Below are 6,700 nucleotides of genomic sequence, written 5' to 3'. Positions count from 1 at the left end.
TTTGTGGGGCTACCGGTTGGTATTGTTGTTGTAGTGGAGGTTGTTGTTGATTAAGGTGGATTTGCTTAAGGATGGTTGTCATCTCCCCTAAGGTCTTGATGAAAGCAGACTCATTAGAAGAAACCTAATTGATGGTCTTTGGATGATTGTTCCTTCGCCTTGCATGTTGTGTAGATACGGCTAAATTGGTAATAAGTTGCCAAGCCTCTTCTGTCGTTTTGTACTTTACTAAAGAGCCATTGCTAGAAGCATCCAAGAGAATTTTTATCTTGAGACTTCAAACCTTCGCAAAAAGTAACTAATCAACGCCAAATCATCAATCCGATGATGAGGACAAGAATCAAGAAGCTTCCTAAAACGCTCCCAATACTCATGAAGGGTTTCTAATTCACCTTGCATGATTCATGAGATCTCCTTCCTCAACCTATAGGTCACTTTCACTTGGAAGAATTTATCTAGGAATTCTCGCTAAAGCAAGTCCCAATTGGTGGCAACCTCACCGGGTTGGGTGTAAAACCACTCTTTTGCCCTTTCCTCAAGAGAAAATGTGAAGGCAAACACCCAAATAGATACTTCATCTGAACCATCCCTTCTAGTAGTAGACCATGCACCTTGAAAGTCCCTAAGATGCTTGATGGGGTCTTGAATGGATAACCCATGAAACTTGGGAAGTAGATTGATCAAGCCGGTCTTTAGCTCAAAATTGGCATTCAAGTCCGGATGACACACTTGAAGTGGTTGGAGAGTGAAGTCCGGAGCACCCGCCTTTCTTAGAGTAATTCTTCTTGGGCAGCCATGGTATCGGTACATAAGTCAATAGAAGAGACTCAATAGAGCCAATGGAATAGTAAATGGTTTCTCCTTTGAATGATGCTTCGGACTCGACCTCGGATAAGGTAGGTGATTTGGCGGAAGCCGCTTCACCACCCTCAAAGGCTAACCGACGCCGAACTTGCCTAGCATGTAACAAAGTCCTTTCAATTTTGGTATCAAACGGGGCTAAGCTTGAATCCAGAAATAAATGCATCATGCAACAGAAGAAGAGCTCATGAAAATAAGATATACTGGAGTAAAATAACTACTAATTACTACTAACTATGAATCCTAACAAAGAACTATACTAACAAACAATCAAGAAAAGAGTAGCTATTCACATATAAACATATTCACACCAATCCGTAATATAACACCATTGCAAGTTCCCTGGTAATGACGCCAAAATCTTGATGGAGGAAAATCGTTAGTATAGAATTTTCACAAAAATAATATCGTCGAAGTATATATCTAAACCGACAAACAACCCCCATCAAATTTTAATTCGTTTGTCACAATGCAAACAAAAAATTGAGAGTATTTAAACATCGGGTCGTCTCTCAAGGAATTACAGGAAAGTGTGCATGTTATTGGTTATGAGATATTTTCAGGGTTTTGGAATAAGAGACAAGAAATATAAATAACAAAAAGATAATTTAATAACTAAGAAAGGTCTTGACATGAGGTGAGAATTGGAATTCATATCCTCATTATCATCCTCAATTGTGATGGTAATTGTCTTTTGCTCTCACTTAGTTATCCTCTAACAATTGAAAGAAAGTCAAGTGAGCGAAATTAACTCTAATCCATAAGTCCTAATCAAAGATTAGCTTTAGTAGAATTCAAGTCAATTAGCAATCCTTAATCGCCAATCAACAAAGAAATTTGACAACTCAAGAGTTTCCAATCATTCAACCCAAGCCAAGAACACAAAATTCTATACTAAAACCCAACCAAGCATTTTATCAAATACTTGAATGCATAAAATAAAAGCATGGTGAAATTGAAAGAATAATAAAATCTAAAGCTACCAAATGCAAAATAACAATAATTACAACTCAATTGAACAACCATAAACATAGAAACATCAAATTGCATTAATGAAAATTAAGATCCAACAAGAGTTCATAAACATAAAAGTGACCAAAATAAGAAATTTCCAAGAAGAACTAAGAAAATTAAAGCAATAGAACAAGAAAAAGTAAAGAAAACTAAATCAAAACAAGTAATTAAACCTAAATCTAAAAAGAAATTAAGTTAAGAACCCTAAATTCTAGAGAGAAGAGAGAGCTTTTCTCTCTAGAATTCTATCCTAAAATATGGTAAAGACCAAAACTAAGATTACTTGGTTCGTCCCCCCTTCAATCCCTGGTCAACAGCATTAGAAATGGGTTGGATTGGGCCCAAAATTCTTCAAAAATCGCTAGTCACGTGTTTCTTTAATGAATCATGTTTTCGGTGTCTCGCATACGCGAGCATTTGGCCACGTACGCGAGCAGCTTGCTCAACATCCACCATAAAAAATTGTATATCATTTTGAAGCCCTAGATATTATCTTTCTAATGCCACTGGAAATGCCTCATTTGGAGCTCTGCAGTTCAAGTTATGATCACTTGAGTACGAAGAAGTCAAGATTGACAGCTTTTACAGATCATTCACTTCTTCATGAATTCTCCAGTTTTGCATGCTTTTCCTTCATCCTTTAAAGTCATCCTTGCCTTCTGAAGCTTCAATCACTTAAACAAATATATTACAGTATCGAATGGAATAGAAGTGAAATTAAAATTAGCAATTCTAAGAAAAAAAAACATGGTTTTCATCACTAAGCATAATTAGGAAAAATTCACAAAACTATGCTATTTCAATGAATAAATGTAAGAAAAGTTGATAAAATCCATCCAATTAAAGCAAATAAATACTATGAAATGTGGATTCATCAAATTTCCACACTTAAACAATAGCATGTCCTCCTGCTATACATCAAGAAGGATAAGACTAAGGGATGCAACATTTATTCAAAATAAACTATCTATAGGCAATCTAGATAAATGCATACAACTACTTGGTCAAAATAAATCAATTTCCAAGAATTCAGATATGAATATAAGGGCTAATGGCATTATCAACCAAGTCAAATCCTCAATTGAATTGAGTCCTAGAAAAGAATTGTAAACTTGCAAGATAAGAAGTAATCATAGGTAAAAACATAGAATTAAGGAATCAAACCCCTCACCAGATGTGTATACGCTCTAATTGCTCAAGTGTTTAGGGTTGATTCACCCGACTCTCTTCTAATCATGCTTTCCAAGATTTGTTTTTCATCTAACAATCAACAATTATTCAATACATGCATGCAATTATCATGAGAACCTTTCAACGTTGTAATGGGGCTAGGGTAAAGGTAAGGATGCATATGGTCAAGTGAGCTTAAAATTTGAATCTTTGATTAACTTAGACTTCCCATCTAACCTATGACAACCTATACAATTCAAATTCAAACCTAAATACCCATTATTCACTTTTTTCACACAATCATACATTCTTTTCAATTCACATCCCATATGCATTATTCTTATTACTTTTCTTTGGGGCATTTTGTCCCCTTTTTGTTGCTTTCTTTTTCTCTTTTTCGTTTTCTATTTTTTTCTCCTTTTTTTCAAAATAAAGTATATGCAAAAGTATCAAAGCATATGGTTTAAACATTTAATACATTAGTATGTACCCAATTCCCAAGATCTTCAATGAAAACTCAAAATACACTTTTATCTCTACCAATGTCACCAAACATCCCACACTTGAATGATACACACTCTCACTAGCTTAAGCTAATCAAAGATCCTAATTAAGGACATTTATTATTTTTCACTTAGGGGTAGTGACGTGCTAAAATTAAGAACAAAAGGGGATTAAAATAGGCTCAAAATTGGTTAACAATGTGAGATAAAAGGGTAGGCTATTTGGGTAAGTGAGCTAAATAAAATGATGGCCTCAATCATATAAATGCATTCATAGACAAAATAATGGACATAAAGAATCAAATAAATCAAAGATTACAATCATAACAAAAACCATGTTCCACAATATAGTTCAAGCAAGTTTTAATGAAAGATATTTTAAGTCAAAGCAATTTTGGAATGCCCTATATATAAATTCCTTGGAAAATTTTATTATTTTGACTAAGCTTATTAGATATATAAAAAGAAATGTAATAAACCAAGAAAAATGCAACTAAGAATTCTAAATGGCATAGTAATAGAAGAAAATAAATGAAATGTGAAATTGTTTAGATTAAAAATTTTTCACCAAAAATGCCGATTGGTCGGATGATCTCCCCACACTTAAAAGTTTGCACCGTCCTCAGTGCATTCAAAGATGAGCAAGAGGGTACGGCGACTTCATGAATTGCCACTTTCAGTTGGTGGATCAACTGGCTACTGCATGTTCTTTCTTCTACTTTCTTTTTTGCTTATGGTGGGTCATCCTGAGAGATAGAAAATAAGATAATATAATGGGTAAATGCAAAAGTAAGGAAGCATAGATTGTTGGAATGAGGTAAGAATCACTAAAATGAAGTGAGGTAATAAGGTTGTGACATTGATGAAAATAGTGTTTCATAACTACACAAAAGAAGCATCCACTTCACCCATTCTAGTATGCTTGAAATACTTTAAAGAAAACTTGTAGGTTATGACAAACAAACAAGTAAAAAAGAAGCATAAAAGCATTCAAGCAAGAATTAAGAATTTGTGAAATGGATGATGAATGGGAATTGGTTGATCTACAAGAGAATTTAATGAACCAAAGAGAATATGAAACTCACACATCAATCAATGACACACCTTGAAATTTGTTTGCATCACCTTATTGACATAAAGTGGGAAACACAGTTGCTATGCAATTTATAAAAAGTGAGATATAAGGTAAAGTCAATCACATAGCAAGCATGGTCTATATAACTTGAGAATTTCAAAAAGATATCCATTGGTGAGCTTACAATCTAATTTCACAATTCTACAATTCTGATTCATCAATTAGGTAATATAAATAAAAATCAACATAAGAATGTATTGTAAACCCCGAGTAATTAGTTAATAATTAGTTCATAAATTAATTATTAATCATATAAGTTAGAAAAGGGAATTTAATGATTTAGTGAGGTAAAACTAATTAAAATAAGAATTTTGACACTAATTTTAAAGGATTTGGCCCAAGATTGGGCCAAACGGGCCAAACCAAGTGAACCAGGCCCACGTAGGTCTAATAAACCCCATTTTTAGGGTTTATCTTGTGTTAAATTTAGAGGGTTTTGTCAACTTTTCTCCCATTTATTCACTAAAATAGCATGGTTTTGTAAATTCCCCTTTAATTGTGCTTAAGAGTAAAAACATGCTTTTTAGGTCTTAAAATAGCTAAATTTAATTCACATTGATTCCATTAGATGCCTTGATATGTTTTTTAAGGGATTTTAGGTTTAGAAGGCAAAGATTGGAATTGAGGGAATGAAGAAAAAGCATGTAGAAATGGAGAACTCATGAAGAAATGAAGGAATCGCAAAGTTGTCAATCCTGACCTCTTTGCACTTAATCGATCATAACTTGAGCTATAAAGATCCAAATGAGGCGCTTTCAGTTGCGTTGGAAAGCTGACATTTGGGGCTTCAAAATGATATAAGATTTTCAATAGTTTCCTGGCGTTTAGAGATGCATAATTGTGATATACACATACACATGGGAAGCTGCACGTGACTCACTAAAGGCAACTCGTGGCCAGTGATTTTTGAAGCATTTTGGGCCCAATCCAACTCATTTCTGATGCTATTTGACCCAAGGATTGAAGAGGGATAAACCATCTAGTTAGTTAATTAGTTTTAGTTTAGTTTTCATTAGGCTTTAGTTAGTTTCTAGAGAGAGAAGTTTTGTCTTCTCTCTAAAATTAGGGTTCTTAGTTTTAGATCTAGATCTCTCTCTTATAGTTGTAGCATTCTACTTCTCTTGTAGTTGTAGCATTCTACTTCTCTTGTAGTTACTTTGTATTGTTAATTGTAGTTTATGAATTCTTTTGAAGATCTACATTTCTTCTTCAATGCAATTGGTAAGTCCTTTGTTGTTTCATAATTGTTTTGCCTTTCTATTATTAATCTCTTACTTTTGTAGTTGTAGATTCCTTTAATTCTAGCAATTAAATAATGTTTGTCTTTATTGCCTTCTATGTGTTTGTTAAAATGTTTCTTCTAGTTATGAGGTATATTTTTTTCCTCTTGGCTTTGGTTGTGTAATTGGTGACTCTTGAGTTATCAACCTCATTTATTGATTAATAATTAAAAGTTGCTAATTGACTTGAATACCACTAAAGCTAGTCTTTCCTTAGGATTAGGCTATGCCTTGTGGAATCAAGTTAATTCATCCACTTGACTTTTCTTCATAGTAGAGGTTAACTAAGTAGGAGCAATGAACAATTCTCATCACAATTGATAAGGATAACTAGGATAAGACTTCTATTTCTCATACCTTGCCTAGAGCTTTCTTAGTTGTTAGTTTATTTCTTTTGCAATTTACAATTCTTGTCTCTTATCCCAAAAACCCCAAAATATACCTCTAACCAATAACAAGAACATCTTATTGCAATTCCTATGGAGAACGACCCAAGGTTTGAATACTTTGGTTATTTTCATTGGGGTTTGTTTTAGTGACAACCAAATTTTTGTATGAAAGGATTATTGTTGGTTTAGAAACTATACTTGCAACGAGATTTCATTAGTGAAATTCTTTACCATCAATTTTTCGATCATCAAGGCCCAAGCCCACCAACCCAATCCATATATAAGCTTGCCTTCAGCCTTTCATCCCCTTCATTATGGTCCTCCACGCTGAGGAAAGAAGGAGATATC

General features: G+C 33.8%; 1 non-coding gene across 1 annotated transcript; it reads left to right on the top strand.

Annotated features, from left to right (window-relative positions):
- Nucleotides 1-319: 319 nt before the first annotated feature.
- LOC112793000 (small nucleolar RNA R71) lies at nucleotides 320-426 on the top strand. The gene has a single exon (XR_003197714.1). It is a non-coding gene; the product is annotated as a small nucleolar RNA R71 (small nucleolar RNA).
- Nucleotides 427-6,700: the final 6,274 nt, after the last annotated feature.

The sequence above is a fragment of the Arachis hypogaea genome, chromosome 3 (assembly GCF_003086295.3).
Source record: "Arachis hypogaea cultivar Tifrunner chromosome 3, arahy.Tifrunner.gnm2.J5K5, whole genome shotgun sequence".
Classification (NCBI taxonomy): domain Eukaryota; kingdom Viridiplantae; phylum Streptophyta; class Magnoliopsida; order Fabales; family Fabaceae; genus Arachis; species Arachis hypogaea.
This window is presented reverse-complemented; position numbering and strand designations above follow the sequence as displayed.